General features: G+C 42.2%; 1 long non-coding RNA gene across 2 annotated transcripts in view; it reads left to right on the plus strand.

The window, feature by feature from the left end:
• The window catches only part of LOC111183552 (uncharacterized), a 430,485-nt gene that overhangs the window by 354,209 nt on the left and 63,697 nt on the right, over positions 1 to 12,579 (plus strand). For both annotated transcript variants that reach the window (XR_016388080.1, XR_016388081.1), the window contains exon 4: positions 1 to 12,579. This exon is cut by the window's left edge and continues 18,218 nt beyond it; it is cut by the window's right edge and continues 63,697 nt beyond it. This is a non-coding gene — a long non-coding RNA (uncharacterized LOC111183552).

Consider the following 12,579-nt stretch of genomic DNA (forward strand, 5'->3'; position numbering starts at 1 on the left):
TTTCCTGGCAGCCAAGGGAAAAAGGAAAACATGATGGTTACCTTTTCTCATAGCATACGTTTTGGGTATCCATTGTTGCATAACAAACTGCCTCAGAACTTAGTGGCCTAAAATAATCATTTTACTTTGCTCAAAATTTTATGGGTTAGGAATTGGGGGAGCATCTCGCTGGGCAGTTCATCTCTGAGATGCAGAGCAGCAGGTGGGGTGGCTGGAACTGTAGGATTGACTTCCAAGAATGGCTTCTTTAGTCCCGGGTTGCTGCGTCATTGCTCCTTGGCTTCTCCCTCCATGCATCGCGTCCCGCAGGGCCTCTCCACGGGGTTCGGGCTTCTCACCTCATGAAGGTCTCAGCGTAGTTACACTCTTAACGTGGCAACTGGTTTCTCAGAGAGATAGCAGGAGGGAGAAGCTGCAAGACCAGTTGAGGGCCACGCGCAGGACTGGCGTGACATCACTTCTACCAGATCCTCGTAGTCAGAGCAGCCAGAGAACCTGCCCAGATTCAAGGAGCGGACTCCGTGTCCTGGCTGAGCTGGAGGAGCAGGTCACACTGCCGAAGAGCACGTGGAGTGGGAGGTATCTTTGTGACGACCTTTGGAAAAATAATCCGCCACAGCAGGATAAAAGGAAGCATATGCGTCTGTCAGGAGGAATGACATCTTTCTAGGACTGAACTTGTAAGATGAATTATGTGGCATCTCTTCCAGAGAACAGTCATTGCACGTTGACTGAAACAGACAATGTCATCAAGAGCCAGTTGGAAGAAGATGCAGAAACAGCTCAGGATGTTACATACTTAGCTGAAAACCTGGGTTCCAGAGGCTCTGGTCCCTGAAATTAGTGGCAGTCCTTGGGACAAAATGTTACCTTTCAACTGACTGATGACCATATAATGTACGTGCTGTGAAAACCATGTAGCTGTGTACCTGATTCCTGCCTTCCTGGCCTTCCATTTGCAGGGAAGGCAACTCATATCACAGTACAAAGTGTAGGTGTGGACCTGATTTTTTTCAGATGTGGGCACAGAGAGCTGCCTACATCAGACTCGTGTGAAACATGAGGTGTCTAGACATCTAGACACAGGTGTTTGTTAAAAATCCAGATGCTTGACCCCATTGTTCCCTTGCAGAGACCCAGGGAGCTCTGCTCTGAAATGCTCTCCAGGTGATTCTGAGCGTACTGGTGTTCAGAGCTCCACGTAAATATATGGCGGTCAACGGTAACTGAGGACTTCCTCTCACTCAGGAACTGTTCTGGGTGTCTTACAAATTATATCAGTGAATCTTTGCAACAGCTCAGTGAAATATTTTTCTCCATTTTTTAGTTAAGAAATCGAAGACTCAGAGACAGTCCACAACCTGTCCAAGGTCACACCGTTTCTAAATGGGTGATGCCAGGACTCACCCCAGGGGTCTGGTTCCAAAGCCCTCATCGATGGGTTTTGTGACTCCAGATGACCAACTTAAAAACTTTCTGTCCAGTGCCAGGATGCTACCAACTCCCTGGGGCATAAGACTGTCGCCTTCTCCTAGGTGTCTGTCCTGGAAATTCCAAGGCAAATTTGGAAAAACTCAACACAATGAGTCTTGTTAACATGCTCTCTTTTGACGATAGCAGGTAAGAGAAAGGACAGTGGCTACGTATTTTGCTGCTGATATCGCTAGGCGTGTGACCCCAGGCCAGAGGTTCCACTTCACATAGCCACAGTTTGCTGGTCTGTGAAAGGGAAACTGCCTTGGACCACTTCTAGATCTTCTTCCAGCTCAAACTTTGTCCCAAATCCTGGATGATTTGATATGACAGCACCATGCCTCGTACTGCTTGTGGATTCACTGATTCAATGATTGTTTCATTCATTCAATTCATCCAACAAATAGCTTCTCTGTGTCTGCTATTGTACTCCATTCTCAGAGAGGTAAATGTTTAAAGTACCCACTTAATAACTTGAAAACTGATTTGACCAATTTCATTTCACTGCACAGCCTCCCAAAGGATTCCCTGAGTTAGCGTGCACCCCTGCTGCCACCAGTGCGCAGGCCCATAGAACCAACTTGGTTGTTTGAAAGGAAACCCAGAAGTCAGTCACCCAGCACTTTCTAATTCAAATCGGCTGACAGTCAGTGGCTTTCTGCCCCTGGGGCAAACCCTCCACCTTCAGTCCTGCTTTGATCCTCTAGCCCAGGCTGCTTTCATTTCACAGTTGGAGTAACAAAGGTTAAAACAGATGACAACTCTTTCTAGAGAGTGGGGTCCTTTGCCCCCGAGACGCACTGTGGTGAGACACAGAGGAGGCTCTTCAGAAGAAGGGCAAGGTGAAGCTGTGGAGACTGAAGAACCGTCTAGTTCTAACACTCTAGCAGCAGATTTCCCCCAACAAAGTGCAGAAGCCCAGTATTTACAATGCAGGGCCTGGGGGCTGGGGCAGGGATGTGCCCTCACTATGGGGCCAGGGACCATGAGGCTCCAATTCCGTCACCCTGCAGGTGGGGACACTAAAGGACCAAGAGAGGGGAGCTTGTCCAGAGTCACCGCAAGTTCATGGGCAGGAGGGAAGGTAAGGGGTGAGGGGAAGGGCAGCAAAGGAAAAGCAAAATAAAATCTAGTAAAACAGAATATGGCCCTGTGTTCACAGGGGAGCAGTTCTTTGAAGAACCCCTGGGACCTAAGAGGCCTGCTTCACCTGGTCTGTTCATTGCCTCTGAGGATCATTCTCCCAGACAAGGGTCTGCCCACTGGGCAACCCTCCCTCGACCACCCCACTTGGCCGTTGGGGAACAGGGGAGCTGCAGACGTGCTCTTGGGGTCCCTAGGTGGATGGCATTGAGTTTTTATCAACAGAAGAGGAGGCTGCCCAGCCCAGATGTGAGATCCCTCCCCCTCCTCCCAGCCCAGCCTTGCCCTGTGCCGTGACAGCTTCCTTCCCAGCATCAGGTCTTCTGGGGAGAGCTTAAAGAGTGGTCCAGCTTCCAGACCAAGGCCTGCTGTTCTCGGCCCGGGGACATGTTTTCAGCAGAGAACGCTCAGCAAGGGCGGGCGAGGGTGGGTGAGGGCAGATCTCTCCACTCAGAATTCAGATGTGACTCCCCGCTCTGTCCCCTCAGTGACTTGACATGTTCTAGGACAGCCTTCAGAATGCCTCCTGCCTTGGTCCTTGCAATTGCGGGTAGCGGGGAGCAGTGTGGGGACTATATGTAGAATTTGTTGAGATCAGGCAGAACGAAGCAAGACACCCTCTTCTGATTCATAACATGTGAGAACGTGCTTTTGACGGAAGCAGCTCCCAGTAATAGTAACAGCTCCCAGGTCTGCAACAGGTCCCAGAACCTTCAGCGCCCTGCCAAGCTCAGCAGCATCCCTAGGCAGGAGGGGGCGCAGGGTGGGGAGGCAGAGGCTGCCTGGGGATGGGGGCTAAAGACAGACACAGAGAGAGGCAGAGTTAGAAGGTGCAGAGAGCAGAGACACGGGCACGAGGCAGAGAGAGATGTGGATAGCGAGGCACAGGGACACAGGAAGTCAGAGGGGGTGGCAGATGGAGACAGGTGGAGATGGACGTGCCAAGCAATTTGTCCTCTGTCACTTTCACCCTCCCCTGGGCCCTCCCCATGTCCTGCAGACAGCTCTCCTGCCTGGAAGCCCAGCTGCTGGCCCAGCGGGGGAGAAGGGAGAGAGGTGCCTCATGCCAGGCCAGTGGCCACAATAAATTCCTGGACCTCTGGAACCTACAGAGGTTTGGGGACCCGTATCTCTTGTCTCTAGCTCTGGGAAGTTGCCTTCGTCCTGATGTCAAGATTTGGGGGCTCTGGGTGGTGCCATTTATTTCAAAAAGAATATCTCTTTAAAAATAAAATGTTGTGACTTCCCTGGCGGTCCAGTGGTTAAGACTTTGCCTTCCAATGCAGGGGGTGTGGGTTCGATCCCTGGTTGGGGAGCTAAGATCCCACATGCCAAAACCCTAAAAAATATAAAACAGAAGCAATCTTGTAACAAATTCAATATAGACTTTTTAAAAAAATGGTCCACATTAAAAAAATCTTAAAAAAATTTTTTTTTAAATGTTACTTTTCCTCTTTTAAAAATCTTTTCCCACCCCTACTACTTCATCACAAAAGAAAACAATGCAGGCTCATCATGGAGAGCTTGGAAAATATGAAAAGATACAAGAAAAAAATAAAACGAATTGTAATCCCATCACGTAATGATAACCACCGCTAGTAGTTGGATTGCTTTCCTCTCAGTCTTTTGTCAATACAGAGAGCTATATAATTAGCAATAATATTCCACAGGCATCTTATTAAATATTATTTGACATCACCATTTTGTTAGTGTATGTATTCTAATATATGGATGCGGCTTTACTTCTTGAGGTAATCTATAGTTCAAGATTTAGGTTCCATCTAACTTTGCTACTATATATAACACTTTAATAAACATCTTTCCACCTACATATTTGCCTGAGTGTCTGATTATTTCTTTAGGATATACTTAAGTAAGGAAACTTACTGTATCAAAGGCCGTGAACATTTTTAATGCATACATAAGAGATAATATAAAGTAAATAAATAGATGATAGATCTATTTATTTATAAATAGATCTATCATAAATAAATATAGAAATAAATAAACAGATTTGTCTATCTAATCTATCATCTATCTATCTCCAAATTGCCCCCCAAGAAGACTGTACAATCCCACTTCTAGTGCAATGTAGACTCGGATGCTGATCACAAGGCATCATTTGATAGTTGACAGTCTTTGTGGTTTGTGAGTTCTTTTTTTTTTTTTTGCATGGCTCAAACCACAGAAATTTATTTTCTCACAGTTCTGGGTGAGTTCTCGTGGATGGAAGGTAAGTCTAATTAGCTCCATTTTCTCCGGAGGAGACTGAGGCTCAGAGAGGTTGAGTCACTTGCCCCAAGATCTTAAACTTAATCTAACCTCTCTACTGGCTCCCCATTAATCACACCATCAGCACCCAGGATCTAGCTTGGATCACCCTAGAACCACCTTGTCCAACGTGGCAGCCACTAGGTGCATATGGATATTTACATTTACATTTACTAAAATGAAACATTTAGCACCTCAGTCACTTCATTTCCAGTGCTTCAGAACTACGGGTGTTTTTACCGTATTGGACATCAGGGCATAGAGCATTTCCATCATTGCAGAAAGCTCTGCTGAATGACGTTGCTCAAGAAAGCTGGTGTCCTCACTTCTGGTGTGGAGCCCCCCACTCCCCATCCCCCACCTCTCACTCATCCTGTATACTGAGGTTGAATCAAACCTCCTGGAGATACATATTGATCACACCAGTCCCAAACCTTTACTGATTCTCTCTTACCTGTTATCTGCCACATAAAAAAGCACAAATCTAAAACTACCTTTGCTCTTTATCTATATCCGCTTTTCTCTTCATTATTATATACCATCTCTGTCTGGACTGAGGCCCTGTAGGCACGGAGGTAAACAAACTTTACCCTTAATGAGCATATGGTTGATGGGTTAAAATAATACACAGTCCCTGCTCTCCTGTCCTGCTTTATTTTTCTTTATGGCACTGACCACCACCAGTATTTCATTATTGTATTATATTATATTATGTTATGTTATATTATATTATTTATTGTCTGTTACCTCTACTGGAATGTAAGCCTCACAAGGGCAGTGGCTTTCTCTGTTTTGTTGACTTCTATGTCCACAAAGGACTGCTGTAGTGCCTAGCACTTGGCAGTTGTCTAACAAACATCTATGAATGAATAACTATATTCTGTGACATTGAACTTGCAGTTCTTTTTGATGAGCTAGAAAAATTAAAAATGAAGCAATCTTCAACAACAGCTGGGGTTGAAAGAAATGAAATAAGCAATTTTCTGCAGCTCTTCTGTGGTATTAATTGCTGGGATGTTTATAACAACTGTGAGCCTTCAGTTTAAATAGTCAGAGTTCTTTCCTGGTTATCTGTTCACTTTTGACACTAATGGCAGCAGTAGGGCAAGGCACTATTGAAGAAGCAGTACTGGCAAAAGTAGTGACAGGTTTTCAGGTCCCCAAATGTGCCATATAGAGACTGCCCCCACCTTTGTTCTGTTTTTGTTCATCTTTACCTTTATTCAAAGTCTTCCTGTCATTAGAAAGCTTTTTAATTTCCTCCTGTTGATTTTTGAAAACGAACTGGAGCATCCCTATCTTTTATTTTTTATTTATTTATTTTAGCATCCTTATTGGAGTATAATTGCTTTACACTCGTGTGTTAGTTTCTGCTTTATAACAAAGTGAATCAGTTATACATATACATATATCTCCATATCTCTTCCATCTTGCATCTCCCTCCCTCCCACCCTCCCTATCCCGCCCCTCTAGGTGGTCACAAAGCACAGAGCTGATCACCCTGTGCTATGCGGCTGCTTCGCACTAGCTATTTTACATTTGGTAGTGTATATATGTCCGTGCCACTCTCTCACTTTGTCCCAGGTTACCCTTCCCCCTCCCCGTGTCCTCAACTCCATTCTCTAGTAGGTCTGCATCTTTATTCCCGTCTTGCCCCTAGGTTCTTCATGACCTTTTTTTTTTTTTTTTTTTAGATTCCATATATATGTGTTAGCATACGGTATTTGTTTTTCTCTTTCTGACTTACTTCACTCTGTATGACAGTCTCTAGGTCCATCCACCTCACTACAAATAACTCAATTTCGTTCCTTTTTATGGCTGAGTAATATTCCATTGTATATATATGCCACATCTTCTTTACCCATTCATCCATCGGTGGACACTACGGTTGCTTCCATGTCCTGGCTATTGTAAATAGAGCTGCAATGAAAATTTTGGTACATGACTCTTTGAATTATGGTTTTCTCGGAGTATATGCCCAGTAGTGGGATTTCTGGGTCATATGGTAGTTCTATTTTTAGTTTTTTAAAGAACCTCCATAATGCTCTCCATAGTGGCTGTATCAATTTACATTGCCACCAACAGTGCAAGAGGGTTCCCTTTTCTCCACACCATCTCCAGCATTTATTGTTTGTAGATTTTTTGATGATGGCCATTCTGACTGGTGTGAGATGATATCTCATTGTAGTTTTGATTTGCATTTCTTAATGATTAAGGATGTTGAGCATTCTTTCATGTGTTTGTTGCCAATCTGTATATCTTCTTTGGAGAAATGTCTATTTAGGTCTTCTGCCCATTTTTGGACTGGGTTGTTTGTTCTTTTGATATTGAGCTGTGTGAGCTGCTTGTAAATTTTGGAGATGAATCCTTCGTCAGTTGCTTCATTTGCAAGTATTTTCTCCCATTCTGAGGGTTGTCTTTTGGTCTTGTTTATGGTTTCATTTGCTGTGCAAAAACTTTGAAGTTTCATTAGGTCCCATTTGTTTATTTTTGTTTTTATTTCCATTTCTCTAGGAGGTGGGTCAAAAAGGATCTTGCTGTGATTTATGTCATAGATGTTCTGCCTATGTTTTCCTCTAAGAGTTTGATAAGAGTTTGGCCTTACATTTCGGTCTTTAATCCATTTTGAGTTTATTTTTGTGTATGGTGTTAGGGAGTGATCTAATCTTATACTTTTACATGTACCTGTCCAGTTTTCGCAGCACCACTTATTGAAGAGGCTGTCTTTTCTCCACTGTATATTTTTGCCTCTTTTATCAAAGATAAGGTGACCATATGTGCGTGCATTTATCTCTGGGCTTTCTATCCTGTTCCATTGATCTGTCTTTCTGTTTTTGTGCCAGTACCATACTGTCTTGATGACTGTAGCTTTGTAGTATAGTCTGAAGTCAGGGAGCCTGATTCCTCCAGCTCCGTTTTTCTTTCTCAAGATTGCTTTGGCTATTCAGGGTCTTTTGTGTTCCCATACAAATTGTGAAATTTTTTGTTCTAGTTCTGTGAAAAATGCCAGTGGTAGTTTGATAGGGATTGCATTGAATCTGTAGATTGCTTTGGGTAGTAGAGTCATTTTCACAATGTTGATTCTTCCAATCCAGGAACATGGTATATCTCTCCATCTATTTGTATCATGTTTAATTTCTTTCATCAGTGTCTTATAGTTTTCTGCATACAGGTCTTTTGTCTCCTTAGGTAGGCTTATTCCTAGATATTTTATTCTTTTTGTTGCAGTGGTATATGGGACTGTTTCCTTCATTTCTCTTTCAGATTTCTCATCATTAGTGTATAGGAATGCCAGAGATTTCTGTGCATTAATTTTGTATCCTGCTACTTGACCAGCTTCATTGATTAGCTCTAGTAGTTTTCTGGTAGCATCTTTAGGATTCTCTATGTATAGTATCATGTCATCTGCAACCAGTGACAGCTTTACTTCTTTTCTGATTTGCATTCCTTTTATTGCTTTTTCTTCTCTGATTGCTGTGGCTAAAACTTCCAAAACTATGTTGAATAAGAGTGGTGAGAGTGGGCAACCTTGTCTTGTTCCTGATCTTAGTGGAAATGGTTTCAGTTTTTCACCATTGAGGACGATGTTTGCTGTGGGTTTGTCATATATGGCCTTTATTATGTTGAGGTAAGTTCCCTCTTTGCCTACTTTCTGAAGGGTTTTTATCATAAATGAGTGTTGAATTTTGTCGAAAGCTTTTCTCTGCATCTACTGAGATGATCATATGGTTTTTCTCTTTCAATTTGTTAATATGGTGTATCACATTGATTGATTTGCGTATATTGAAGAATCCTTGCGTTCCTGGGATAAACCCCACTTGATCATGGTGTATGATCCTTTTAATGTGGTGTTGGATTCTGTTTGCTAGTATTTTGCTGAGGATTTTTGCATCTATGTTCATCAGTGATATTGGCCTCTAGTTTTCTTTCTTTGTGACATCTCTGTCTGGTTTTGGTATCAGGGTGATGTTGGCCTCTTAGAATGAGTTTGGGAGTGTTCCTCCCTCTGCTCTATTTTGGAAGAGTTTGAGAAGGATAGGTGTTAGCTCTTCTCTAAATGTTTGAGAAAATTCGCCTGTGAAGCCATCTGGTCCTGGCCTTTTGTTTGCTGGAAGATTTTTAATCACAGTTTCAATTTCAGTGCTTGTGATTGGTCTGTTCATATTTTCTATTTCTTCCTGGTTCAGTCTTGAAAGTTTGTGCATTTCTAAGAATTTGTCCATTTCTTCTAGGTTGTCCATTTTATTGGCATAGAGTTGCTTGTAGTAGTCTCTCATGATCCTTTGTATTTCTGCAGTGTCAGTTGTTACTTCTCCTTTTTCATTTGTAATTCTATTGATTTGTGTCTTCTCCCTTTTTTTCTTGATGAGTCTGGCTAATGGTTTATCAATTTTGTTTATCTTCTCAAAGAACCAGCTTTAAGTTTTATTGATCTTTGCTATTGTTTCCTTCATTTATTTCTGATCTGACCTTTTTGATTTCTTTCCTTCTGCTAACTTTGTGGTTTTTTTTGTTCTTCTTTCTCTAACTGCTTTAGTTGTAAGGTTAGGTTGTTTATTTGAGATGTTTCTTGTTTCTTAAGGTAGGACTGTATTGCTGTAAACTTCCCTCATAGAACTGCTTTTGCTGCATTCCATAGGTTTGGGGTCGTCATTATTTCATTGTCATTTGTTTCTAGGTATTTTTTGGCTTCCTCTTTGATTTCTTCAGTGATCCCTTGGTTATTAAGTAGTGTATTGTTTAGCCTCCATGTGTTTGTATTTTTACAGATTTTTTTCCTGTAATTGATATCTAGTCTCATAGCGTTGTGGTCAGAAAAGATACTTGATATGATTTCAGTTTTCTTAAATTTACCAAGGCTTGATTTGTGACCCAAGATAAGATCTATCCTGGAGAATGTTCCATGAGCACTTGAGAAGAAAGTGTATTCTGTTGTTTTGGGATGGAATGTCCTATAAATATCAATTAAGTCCATCTTATTTAATGTATCACTTAAAGCTTGTGTTGCCTTATTTATTTTCATTTTGGATGATATGTCCATTTGTGAAAGTGGGGTGTTAAAGTCCCCTACTATGATTGTGTTACTGTCAGTTTCCCCTTTTATGGCTGTTAGTATTTGACTTATGTATTGAGGTTCTCCTATGTTTGGTGCATAAATTTTTACAATCGTTACATCTTCTTCTTGGATTGGTCCCTTGATTATTCTGTAGTGTCCTTCTTTGTCTCTTGCAGTAGTCTTTGTTTCAAAGTCTATTTTGTCTGATATGAGAATTGCTACTCCAGCTTTCTTTTGATTTCCATTTGCATGGAATATCTTTTTCCACCCCCTCACTTTCAGTCTGTATGTGTCCCTAGGTCTGAAGTGGGTCTCTTGTAGATAGCATATATACGGATCTTGTTTTTGTATCCATTCAGCCAGTCTATGTCTTTGGGTTGGAGCATTTAATCCATTTACATTAAAGGTAATTATAGATATGTATGTTCCTATTACCATTTTCTTAATTGTTCTGGGTTTGTTATTGTAGGTCTTTTCCTTCTCTTGTGTCTCCTGCCTAGAGAAGTTCCTTTAGCATTTGTTGTAAAGCTGGTTTGGTGGTGCTGAATTCTCTTAGCTTTTGCTTGTCTGTAAAGGTTTTAATTTCTCCGTCAAGTCTGAATGAGATCCTTGCTGGGAAGAGTAATCTTGGTTGTAGGTTTTTCCCTTTCATCACTTTATATGTCCTGCCACTCCCTTCTGGCTTGCAGAGTTTCTGCTGAAAGATCAGCTGTTAACCTTATGGAGATTCCCTTGTATGTTATTTGCTGTTTTTCCTTTGCTGCTTTTAATATTTTTTCTTTGTATTTAATTTTTGATAGAGTGATTAATATGTGTCTTGGCATGTTTCTCCTTGGATTTATCCTGTATGGGACTCTCTGTGCTTCCTGGACTTAATTAACTATTTCCTTTCCCATATTAGGGAAGTTTTCAACTATAGTCTCTTGAAATATTTTCTCAGTCCCTTTCTTTTTCTCTTCTTCTTCTGGGACCCCTATAATTCGAATGTTGGTATGTTTAATGTTGTCCCAGAGGTCTCTGAGACTGTCCTCAATTCTTTTCATTCTTTTTTCTTTATTCTGCTCTGCAGTAGTTATTTCCACTATTTTATCTTCCAGGTCACTTATCCGTTCTTCTGCCTCAGTTATTCTGTTATTGCTCCCTTCTACAGAATTTTTAATCTCATTTATTGTGTTGTTCATCATTGTTTGTTTGCTCTTTAGTTCTAGGTCCTTGTTAAACATTTCTTGTAATTTCTCCATTCTATTTCCAAGATTTTGGATCATCTTTACTATCATTATTCTGAATTCTTTTTCAGGTAGACTGCCTATTTCCTCTTCATTTGTTAGGTCTGGTGGGTTTTTATCTTTGCTCCTTCATCTGCTGTGTGTTTCTCTGTCTTCTCATTTTGCTTATCTTACTGTGTTTGGGGTCTCCTTTTCTCAGGCTGCAGGTTCGTAGTTCCTGTTTGTTTTGGTGTCTGGCCCCAGTGGCTAAGGTTGATTCTGTGGGTTGTGTAGGCTTCCTGGTGGAGGGGACTAGTGCCTCTGTTCTGGTGGATGAGGCTGGATCTTGTCTTTCTGGTGGGCAGGTCCACGTCTGGTGGTGTGTTTTGGGGTGTCTGTGACCTTTTTATGATTTTAGGCAGCCTCTCTGCTAATGGGCGGGGTTGTGTTCCTGTCTTGCTAGTTGTTTGGCATAGGGTGTCCAGCACTGTAGCTTGCTGGTCGTTGAGTGAAGCTGGGTCTTGGCATTGAGATGGAGATCTCTGGGAGATTTTCGTCGTTTGATATTACGTGGAGCTGGGAGGTCTCTGGTGCACCGATGTCCTGAACTTGGCTCTCCCACCTCAGAGGCACAGCCCTGACACCTGGCTGGAACACTAAGAGCCTGTCATCCACATGGCTCAGAATAAAAGGGAGAAAAAAAGAAAGAAAGCAAAAGATAAAATAAAATAAAGTTATTAAAATAAAAAATAATTATTAAAAAATGAAAAACTAATAAAAAAAGAAAGAAAGAAAGAAGAGAGCAACCATACCAAAAAACAAATCCACCAATGATAACAAGGGCTAAAAACTATACTAAAAAAAAGAAAAGAAAAAAAAATGGACAGACAGAACCCTAGGACAAATGGTAAAAGCAAAGCTATACAGAGAAAATCACACACAGAGGCGTACACATACACACTCACAAGAAGAGGAAAAGGGGAAAAAAATACATATATCGTTGCTCCCGAAGTCCACCACCTCAATTTGGTATGATTCGTTGTCTATTCAGGTATTCCACAGATGCAGGGTACATCAAGTTGATTGTCGAGATTTAATCCGCTGCTCCTGAGGCTGCTGGGAGAGATTTCCCTTTCTCTTCTTTGTTCACACAGCTCCTGGGGTTCAGCTTTGGATTTGGACCCGCCTCTGCATGTAGGTCGCCTGAGGGCTTCTGTTCTTCGCTCAGACAGGACGGGGTTAAAGGAGCAGCTGCTTCGGGGACTCTGGCTCACTCAGGCCGGGCGGAGAGAGGGGTACGGAGTTCGGGGCGAGCCTGCGGCGGCAGAGGCCAGCATGACGTTGCACCAGACTGAGGTGCGCCGTGTGTTTTCCCGGGGAAGTTGTCCCTGGATAATGGGACTCTGTCAGTGGTAGGCTGCACAGGCTCCC

Source organism: Delphinapterus leucas, chromosome 16 (genome assembly GCF_059928025.1).
Source record: "Delphinapterus leucas isolate spDelLeu-1000000601 "Yukka" chromosome 16, BTC_Dleu_Yukka2, whole genome shotgun sequence".
NCBI lineage: Eukaryota > Metazoa > Chordata > Mammalia > Artiodactyla > Monodontidae > Delphinapterus > Delphinapterus leucas.